Genomic DNA, 9,993 nt, shown 5'->3' with positions numbered 1-9,993 from the left:
TGCGTGACACTGCAGTGCCACTCCTAGATGGGCCCGGTGTTTGTGTCGGCCACTAGGGTCGCTTATCTTACTTACACAGCTACCTCATTGCGCCTCTTTTTTTCTTTGCGTCATGTGCTGTTTGGGGAGTGTTTTTTGGAAGGGACATCCTGCGTGACACTGCAGTGCCACTCCTAGATGGGCCAGGTGTTTGTGTCGGCCACTAGGGTCGCTTAGCTTAGTCATCCAGCGACCTAGGTGCAAATTTTAGGACTAAAAATAATATTGTGAGGTGTGAGGTATTCAGAATAGACTGAAAATGAGTGTAAATTATGGTTTTTGAGGTTAATAATACTTTGGGATCAAAATTACCCCCAAATTCTATGATTTAAGCTGTTTTTTAGGGTTTTTTGAAAAAAACACCCGAATCCAAAACACACCCGAATCCGACAAAAAAAATTCGGTGTGGTTTTGCCAAAACGCGGTCGAACCCAAAACACGGCCGCGGAACCGAACCCAAAACCAAAACACAAAACCCGAAAAATTTCCGGCGCTCATCTCTAGTATAGACGCGCTACATCCTTCCTGTATCATTATTCTGCACTGTTAAATAAAAAGTATAAAAATATAGACAAAATGATCTAGAAAAAAAAGTTTAAAATTTTTCATACTTTTTCACTTTTCAAAGAATATTCTTTAATTATATTCATCCTGATATGGCGAAAACAGAACAGGCCCTTTCATGTACTGCGTGAAGTGAGTTAAAGCCTTATTTCCGGTAAGATAATTAATATAAAAGCCCCCGTTCTACTCCTATTACAAAATCATGCATTTATTCTACATATTTGGACATTAAGGTCTATTTACTAAGCCTTGGATGGAGATAAAGAGCACGGAGATAAATTACCAGCCTACCAGCTCCTAACTGTCATTTTTCAAACCCAGGCTGTGACATGGTAGTTAGGAGCTGATTGGCTGGTACTTTATTTCCATCCACTTTATCTCCATTAAAGGCTTAGTAAATGGACCCCTAAGTATCACAGATAAATGTAAACAACAAAATTAGCTCTCATTGGAGAAACGAATGAGGGGGGTAATTCTAAGTTGATCGCAGCAGGATTTTTGATAGCAACTGGGCAAAACCATGTGCACTGTGCAGGGGAGGCAGATATAACATGTGCAGAGAGAGTTAGATTTGGGTGGGTTATTTTATTTCTGTGCAGGGTAAATACTGGCTGCTTTATTTTTACACTGCAAATTAGATTGCAGATTGAACACACCCAAATCTAACTCTCTCTGCACATGTTATATCTGCTTCCCCTGCAGTGCACATGGTTTTGCCCAGTTGCTATCAAAAATCCTGCTGCGAACAACTTGGAATTACCCCCTAGATTGGCAGTTGCGTGCCACCTTTGAAAAATCAGCAGAGTATAATATATAGAAATGCAAACCAGTCACAATATTTCATATTATACAGTAATTTATATTACACAGATGGGATCTGGTCACCATACTGGCTGCAGAGGGAGGGTTAAGTTTAGGCTACAGGGGAGGGGAAGGTTAGGGTTAGGCTACGAAAGAGAGGGTAGGTTTAGGCACTAAGAAGGGGGAGGCTAGGCACTTATGGGTGAGGATTAGGGTTAGGCTGTGGGGAGGGAGTGTTAGGGTTATGCTGAGGAGGGGGAAGGGTTAGGGGGTTAGGGTTAGACTACTTACCTACCAGGTGTCGGCATCCTGCCTGTCGGGATACTGCTGTCAGCATTCTGACTGCCGGCATCTCAAACGCTGGGATCCAGATACCATTCCACGCAGACGTGGATTTCTGGAAAGGGTCTGAATAATTCTTTATGCCTGCGAATATAAGAAAAAAAGTATAATTGCCAACATTTTAAAGCTGCAATACCACCTACTGTGACCTGTTACTAACATGCCCCCTCCTCACTGTTACTAACATGCCCCCTACTGTGACCTGTTACTAACATTCCCCCTCCTCACTGTTACTAACTAACCCCTACTGTGACCTGTTACTAACATGCCCCCTCCTCAAGCCGGAGCCCCAGGGGCTGCTTCATGCAGCCAGACGTTACAGTTGGTGAAAGTGCAGCTTTAAAATGACTTCCAAGCAGGTGCTACTTAAGCACATAGGGGATGGGGGGGTCATAGGGTATGAGTTTGTGAAAGTGCAGATTTTCCAGCAATTTTGGCGATAGATTTAAAGCGGTGATTTTTTTTAAAGCAAAACAAAGATCTCCTGTACCAAAGATAAGGCTGGTGCAAATACTACTATTGATGACAGCTGGTCTTACAAGTGGAGAGCTAGGGGCAGGGGCCTAGCCAGAACTGGGTGGGCCCCAAAGCAACATTTTGAAGGCGCCACTTGCCCCTTATAGAGAGACACCTCTCTCAACGACAGTTTATGCACCACAGGAGTGCCCTAGTTCATTTTATGCCCTAGTCCATTTTGTGAACTGTAGTTAATGTTATGCCCCATAGCAGTGCCCAAGTTCACATTATACCACACAGCGCCCCCAGTCCATATTGTAGTTCCCTAAACAATATGCTACATTGTACTGCTGCAAGTACACATGCCACATAGTGCCCACAGTTCACATTATGCCACAAAGTCCTTAGCGGATAATACCGGGAACCCGACTGGACAACTTTATGACCTGAAGATGAGTCAGGCCCCAGAGGCGGCCCCGTCAGCCTCCGGTCCTCATGCCGTATCAGTGGCACCACCTGAACTCACTATAACTACACCCATGGCTGGTATGGACACATAGATGTGTCGGACACAGAATACTGGTAAATGTTTGCGTGGTACTTCCCATCGCAGGAAGCACCTGTAGTTCATTATGTGCGTAGTCAGGCGCAGTACTCACTGCCCTCACGCACTTGACAGAGATAAAACACTCAACAGGAGTCCTGACCTTGACAACAGAGATAAAACAGCAGCAAGTCTATTAGAATTCATCTCCACAATCTATCTATAGATGTTTGAGTGACAATTTGCTTTCTAAATGATGCAAAACTACAACATCAAACTGTTGCCTATCCATGCTCACTGTCATGGTATTTCCTCTGTTGGTTTCCACGGGAATTATTTTTTATTTCTTATTATGATGCTAATTTTGTGTTCTTTATTTTCAGGACACATAATGGTTTCTGCAGCATATTCAGCTAGATAGTTGTATTATTATTATTTAACTTCTATACTCTAGGGAGAATCAATCAATCAAAACTCATAAAAGGGATAATTTTTCTATTTTTTTCCCCATTGTTACGTATTAGTGTAGGGATATCACATGTGTAATTTGAATACAATTTTTATGGCATTACAGTGACAGGGAAAATAATAAATAAATAAATACATACATATATATATATATATACAACACTTTTTAACATATACATATTTTCTTTAACAATGTGAGACCTTTAGGAATTATGAGAGACACACCAACTAGTCTGTTGCTACTAGATCCAATGCAAATAATGGTACCTGCAGGTTATCATTATTGCCTCACAGCACTGAGGTCATGGGTTCGAATCCCACCGTGATCCTCCCTGTGTGGAGTCTGTATATTCTCTCCGTGCTCACGTGGGTTTCACTTTCTTCCTACAGTTCAAAAATATACTGATAGGTTAATTTGCTCCCAACAAATATTAACCCAGTTGTGTAAGTGTGTGCGTGTACATGGGCAGACTAGATGGGCCAAGTGGTTCTTATCTACCATCACATTCTATGGGGGTAATTCCAAGTTGATCGCAGCAGGAAATTTTTTAGCAGTTGGGCAAAACCATGTGCACTGCAGGGGGGGCAGATATAACATGTGCAGAGAGAGTTAGATTTGGTTGGGTTATTTTGTTTCTGTGCAGGGTAAATACTGGCTGCTTTATTTTTACACTGCAACTTAGATTGCAGATTGAACTCACCACACCCAAATCTAACTCTCTCTGCACATGTTATATCTGCCTCCCCTGCAGTGCACATGGTTTTGCCCAACTGCTAAAAAATGTCCTGCTGCGATTAATTCAGAATTACCCCCTATGTTTCTATGTTTACAATAGCAGTTATTCTTAGATACGTCAACATACACATACTGTAGAAGTTTTTGTAGATCTACCCTTAACAATAAAAAGTGGTGCTGTTTCTCATAGCAACCAATCAGATTCTAGCTATCATTTCTTTACTGTAAAATAATAGACAGAATTTGATTGGTTGCTATAGGCAAGCCTCCACTCCTCATTTTGAAAAGCTTTATTAAATGTACTACCCCATAGTATGTCTGTATGTGTACTTGTACAGCAGGGAATTTAGGTACGAAGCCTTGGAGAGAGATAAAGTAGATGGAGATAAAGTACCAACCAATCAGCTACTAACTGTCACAATACAGGCTGTGTTTGAAAAGTGACAGGAGATGGTTGGTTGGTTGGTTGGTACTTTAGGCAGGCCCGGCGCTGCCCGCTCAGCGAAGGGATGCAGTGCAGGGAGGCGCTGGGAGGAAGAGGTGCTTCCCCTGCTCTGCATTCCTTCCCTGCACTGCGCCGTCCTGACACCCGTGCTGCTGCTGCTGCTGCTGCCAGCAGCTGTGCGGCGCTGGCAGCATGAAAAGCCCACTCCCCTCCCCTCACCTGTGTGTCAGTGGCTCGGTAAGTATCAAAGGAGGGGGCGGAGCTACACGGACCGGAATGGGCGGAGCTAAACGGACCAGGCTGCTGCAGTGCTGTACTGAGGGAGACAGTGGCTTAGGTAAGTGGAGGGTGACAGAGAAATGTGTGTGTGTGTGTGTGTGTGTGTATATATGGTGGATGTGTATGTGTGTGTCTATGTGTGTGAATTGTGTGTGTGCGCACACGTTTTATGGACGCTACTACTGGGGGGGTGCATTACGTGTAAGGACGCAACTACAGGGGGGGCATTACATATAATGACGCTACTATTACTGGGGGGCATTACGTATAACGACTCTACTACTACTGGGGGGGCATCACATGTAAGGACGCTACTACTACTGGGGGGGCCATTACGTGTAAGGACGCTACTACTACTGGGGGGGCATTACGTATAAGGACGCTACTACAGGGGGGGCATTACGTATAACGCTACTACTACTGGCGGGCGTTACATGTAAGGACGCTACTACTACTACATGGGGGGGCCATTACGTGTAAGGACGCTACTACTACTGGGGGGGCATTACGTATAAGGACGCTACTACAGGGGGGGGCATTACGTATAGCGCTACTACTACTGGCGGGCGTTACATGTAAGGACGCTACTACTACTGGGGGGCATTATGTATGAGGATGTTACTGTAAAGATGTGCCCTGTGGGCACATCCGTGTTGCTGTCCCTAGCTGGGGGCAGTGCTGGGGCAGCTTGTCTGTCCCCAGCGCTGAGTGTGCGGCGGCGGGTGTCTGGTGCAGGGATCGGATGTTTCCCTGCAACAGGCTGTCGGCGGCGGGGAGCGGCGCGGCGGCGCTTTAAACTTGGCGCCGCTCGGGCCGCCAATCAGAAGCGCCGCCCGCGGCTTTTTGAATCCGGTGCCTCCAGCGAGCCAATCGCGGCTCGCGGGGCGCCGGCCAATCACAGAGGGGCGCGGCAAGCCAATCGGTGCTCGCCGCGTCATAGGCCCCGCCCCTGGCGTCTGACGTCAGACGCCGGGCGGGAGCCTGAAGACAGGACGGCGCGGAGGAGCGCGAAGAAAAGAAGACGCGACGGGCGGGAGGAGAGGGCTGCGCGCGCGCGCGGAAGAGCGCGAGGAGGAGGTCAGCGGTCGGGCTCCGGGAAGAAGATGTCCAGCGGCGGCTGGACGCGGAGCAGCGGAGGCGACGCCGCTGGCCAGGACGGGTCAGCGGCAGAAGAGGACGCTGGAGTTCCCTGGAGCAGGTGAGGCCTCGGTGAGGCAACCTTCACCCCCTCCCCTCTTTCTTCCTCGACCACCAGGGACGGGCATTAGGCCCGAGGGCACAATTCAGGCACTAGGCCTGTGGCGCAGCTAGGAGTTTGGGGGCCAATATTTGATTAGGTGGTTTGGGCATTAGGCCCAAGCCACCCTACCCCTGTGGCACCAGTTAGGCGGGCACTAGGCCCGGGGGCAAATCAGGCAATAGGCCTGCGGGGCATTAGAGGGCGTTAGGCCCTAGTGTATTTTTGGCAATTAGGGAATATTAAGGTGACCCTGGGCACAAGGCCCAGGTCACCCAACGGGCAATAAGTTAGGCGGGCGCTAGGCCCGTGGGTGAAGTCAGGCTTCCGGCCTGGGCGCCGTCAGGGGGTGCTAGGCCCAGCGAGTAAGTACCCCCCCAAGGTGAATAAAGGTGGCACTGGGCACTAGGCTCGGGCCACCCTGAGGTATTTAGGCAGTCGGGCCTGAGGCCCACATAAGGGAAGGCACAGGAGGTGGGTAGGCCGTGCGGTGCCCACCCCCTTCCAACGGCAGGTAGGGATTAAAAAGGGACAGCACCGTTTTATGTTGTATTTCCGATGTGTGTGTTGTTACCGTGCAGGGCAAAATGTTGTTATAGAGTTTGTGCATAGTTGTGTTGCACCACTTACACTTAGGCCAGTTTGAGGGCTTTGTTATGCAGTTAGTGTAGCGGACGCACACTAGATTAGAGTTAGGCCCTGCACGGCTGTTTCTCTCTTTGCCTCCTTACAGGGACCTGTAAGTGGAGAAGATCGGAGTACAAGACGTAGGACGGTGAGTAACATCGGTCTGTGTGTTTCGTCTGTGTGTCCCTATCTATCTCCCTTCCTTCAGGGCAACGGTGAGCCTTGCACGCCGGTGCAAGGTAGAATTTCCACCTGGCGCGAGAGTGCCAATAGGTGAAATTCGGGCTCTGAGGCGGACGCCTGGGATGACCCTCACCTAGCCCGAAAGCACTATTTTTCTTTAGGTCGGAGGGCGTTTCGGTCCACAGTCCGGAGGACAGTACTCAGAAATCTCCTTCCTCCTAGGTCGTCGTGTCCGGGTCCGACGGAAGAGTTGCCAGGTCCGTTGAAGGTTCCGGTACCTGAAGGTGAGAGAGAGCGGCGCCTGGTGAGTACCGAGTCTACACCTGCACGGCAGCAGGCACCACACGCACCGCAGCCGCACCTCTCACACTTGGCGTAGTCGGCAGGATCAAAGAGACCGGATCACGGACACGATGTGGAACGCCACCAAGAAGACCTCCCTGCGGACGGCTCCGGAGAAGACTCACCCCCGGATGTGTGCGGACCAGAGCGACTGGGTGACGGTGTCTGGGGCAGACATCCTGAAGATGGTGCAGCGGTCGATCCAGCGTGGAAAAGAAGAGCGCCGGGAGAAGGGGCGCAAGAAGGCCGCTGTGACCCCCTGCAAGAAATGTCGGCAAACAGGGCACTTTGCCAGCGAGTGTACTTGGCGAGAGACGTCCCCAAAGAAGGTGGTCCAGGAAGCGGACCGAAGACGTCAGAAGGGCCAAGCGAAGAAGGAGTCCTGGTGTTTGCTCTGCGGAAACTACGGGCATGAGCACAACAGTTGTCCCTGGGACGAAGAGTTGAGCCAAGACGAGGTTGATTCCTGGTGTGAAAACTGTGGAGATCCCCGACATCGGCTCCTGGAATGTCCATGGACGGAAGACAGGACGGACTACGAGGCCACGGTGAAGCAGATGACGGAGTCTCGTCAGCAGCTTTGGGACCGGGTGGCTGCAGAGCCTGTGTGTGCGCTCTGCGAGGCGAGAGGACATGCGCTTCCCGACTGTCCGTGGAATGAAGACCGGATGATTGCGGATGGTCGCGCCCAGAGATGGGAGGAGGAAACCAGGGAAATGGAGCGGAAGACCCTGCTGGAAGTTAGTTCGCAGGTGCCCATTTCCTCTGAGCCGGAACAAACGGGTGAAGATTCCCCAGTGAATGAGGTGGACAAGGGACCCGTCTTGGAGAAGGTGGCAGTGGCCCTCCCTTGTTGGAAGTGTCGGCGACCAGGACATGCGGCCAGTGAGTGCCCCTGGGAAGATGCCACGGACCTACTCTGTCCCAAGAAAGTGACCCCAGTAACGAAGGATCCTTTCCCGCAGCAGGCGGAGGTGGACGACTGGGAGGAGAAGAGACCACGCTGCGAAGAAAAGCGTGAAGACCCAGTGACTGAGACGTCCGGGATCTCCCCGCGATGGAACCGGCCACGTCCAGGACGTGCGGAACGGGAGTGTCCTGGGTACCAAAAGATGCCAGCGGAAGCGAAGGAGTACGCTGAGGAAGTCACAATGCCAGCGGAAGCGAAGGAGTACGCTGAGGAAGCAGAGGTGCCAGCGGAAGCGAAGGAGTACGCTGAGGAAGTAACGATGCCAGCGGAAGCGAAGGAGTACGCTGAGGAAGTAAAGATGCCAGCGGAAGCGAAGGAGAACGCTGAGGAAGCAGAGGTACCAGCGGAAGAGACTAAGTACGCTGAGGAGGAACACGATACCCCAGTACAGATATCGGAGGAGGACTCGGACTACGGTGAGCTGTCCGCCGACGAATCTCTCCCAGGACAGATGGAGGACGACTCTGGCATCGGTAGCGCCGACGAGAGTGACTGGCAGGATCGGGTGGAGTCATGCTCCCAGTTGAATGCCCTCCGTGAAGAGGAAGAAATAGTCCTGGAGCAAGAATACCTGCCGGGAGTGCCGAAATGGACGGATGTACGGGGAGAGGATCGCGGTGCCGTGGGAGGACCCGTTCCAGAGGAAGACACAGGACCTTTGGAGATGCCCCACGAGGAAATGCGACATGTGGTGGCTGTTGCCCGGGAGGAAACGGATGCCCCGGAGGATTCCGCTGTTGGGTGGTGGTCGATACCACACTCGGAAGACAGGGACGAAGCCACAGACGATATCGAAGGTCAAGAGTGGGTGACTGTTGTCCCCGTGGAGGAAGATTCCCCTTGGTGGCCAACGTCGAGCGACCGTGAGGAGATGCCACTCCCCCAGAGGATCCGCCGATGGAGGTCAGGACGTAAGAGGAACCCGGAGCTGGAGGAGGAAGGGTGTGGGGTCACGGCCGGTCCAGGCTGGGCCCTCGAACACAACCTCGCCGGAGGGACCTCGGAATTCCCTGACCCGCGGACAATGGAAGTCGTGAGGAACTTTGTAGGGACTACAAAGGAAAAAGGGGGGGGGAATGTAAAGATGTGCCCTGTGGGCACATCCGTGTTGCTGTCCCTAGCTGGGGGCAGCGCTGGGGCAGCTTGTCTGTCCCCAGCGCTGAGTGTGCGGCGGCGGGTGTCTGGTGCAGGGATCGGATGTTTCCCTGCACCAGGCTGTCGGCGGCGGGGAGCGGCGCGGCGGCGCTTTAAACTTGGCGCCGCTCGGGCCGCCAATCAGAAGCGCCGCCCGCGGCTTTTTGAATCCGGTGCCTCCAGCGAGCCAATCGCGGCTCGCGGGGCGCCGGCCAATCACAGAGGGGCGCGGCGAGCCAATCGGTGCTCGCCGCGTCATAGGCCCCGCCCCCGGCGTCTGATGTCAGACGCCGGGCGGGAGCCTGAAGACAGGACGGCGCGGAGGAGCGCGAAGAGAAGAAGACGCGACGGGCGGGAGGAGAGGGCTGCGCGCGCGCGGAAGAGCGCGAGGAGGAGGTCAGCGGTCGGGCTCCGGGAAGAAGATGTCCAGCGGCGGCTGGATGCGGAGCAGCGGAGGCGACGCCGCTGGCCAGGACGGGTCAGCGGCAGAAGAGGACGCTGGAGTTCCCTGGAGCAGGTGAGGCCTCGGTGAGGCAACCTTCACCCCCTCCCCTCTTCCTCCCTCGACCACCAGGGACGGGCATTAGGCCCGAGGGCACAATTCAGGCACTAGGCCTGTGGCGCAGCTAGGAGTTTGGGGGCCAATATTTGATTAGGTGGTTTGGGCATTAGGCCCAAGCCACCCTACCCCTGTGGCACCAGTTAGGCGGGCACTAGGCCCGGGGGCAAATCAGGCAATAGGCCTGCGGGGCATTAGAGGGCGTTAGGCCCTAGTGTATTTTTGGCAATTAGGGAATATTAAGGTGACCCTGGGCACAAGGCCCAG

The 9,993-nt window shown here is 52.3% G+C and overlaps 1 long non-coding RNA gene across 1 annotated transcript in view; it reads left to right on the top strand.

Moving 5' to 3' along the window:
- Positions 1 to 4,520: 4,520 nt before the first annotated feature.
- Positions 4,521 to 9,993, top strand: part of LOC134935663 (uncharacterized) — a 70,492-nt gene continuing 65,019 nt past the window's right edge. Inside the window, exon 1 of the long non-coding RNA XR_010180323.1 lies at positions 4,521 to 4,732. This is a non-coding gene — a long non-coding RNA (uncharacterized LOC134935663). The remainder of the gene's footprint in view (positions 4,733 to 9,993) is intronic.

Source organism: Pseudophryne corroboree, chromosome 6 (assembly GCF_028390025.1).
Source record: "Pseudophryne corroboree isolate aPseCor3 chromosome 6, aPseCor3.hap2, whole genome shotgun sequence".
NCBI classification, from domain to species: domain Eukaryota; kingdom Metazoa; phylum Chordata; class Amphibia; order Anura; family Myobatrachidae; genus Pseudophryne; species Pseudophryne corroboree.
The sequence above is the reverse complement of the archived record's forward strand: the minus strand, read 5'-3'. Positions and strand labels throughout refer to the sequence as shown.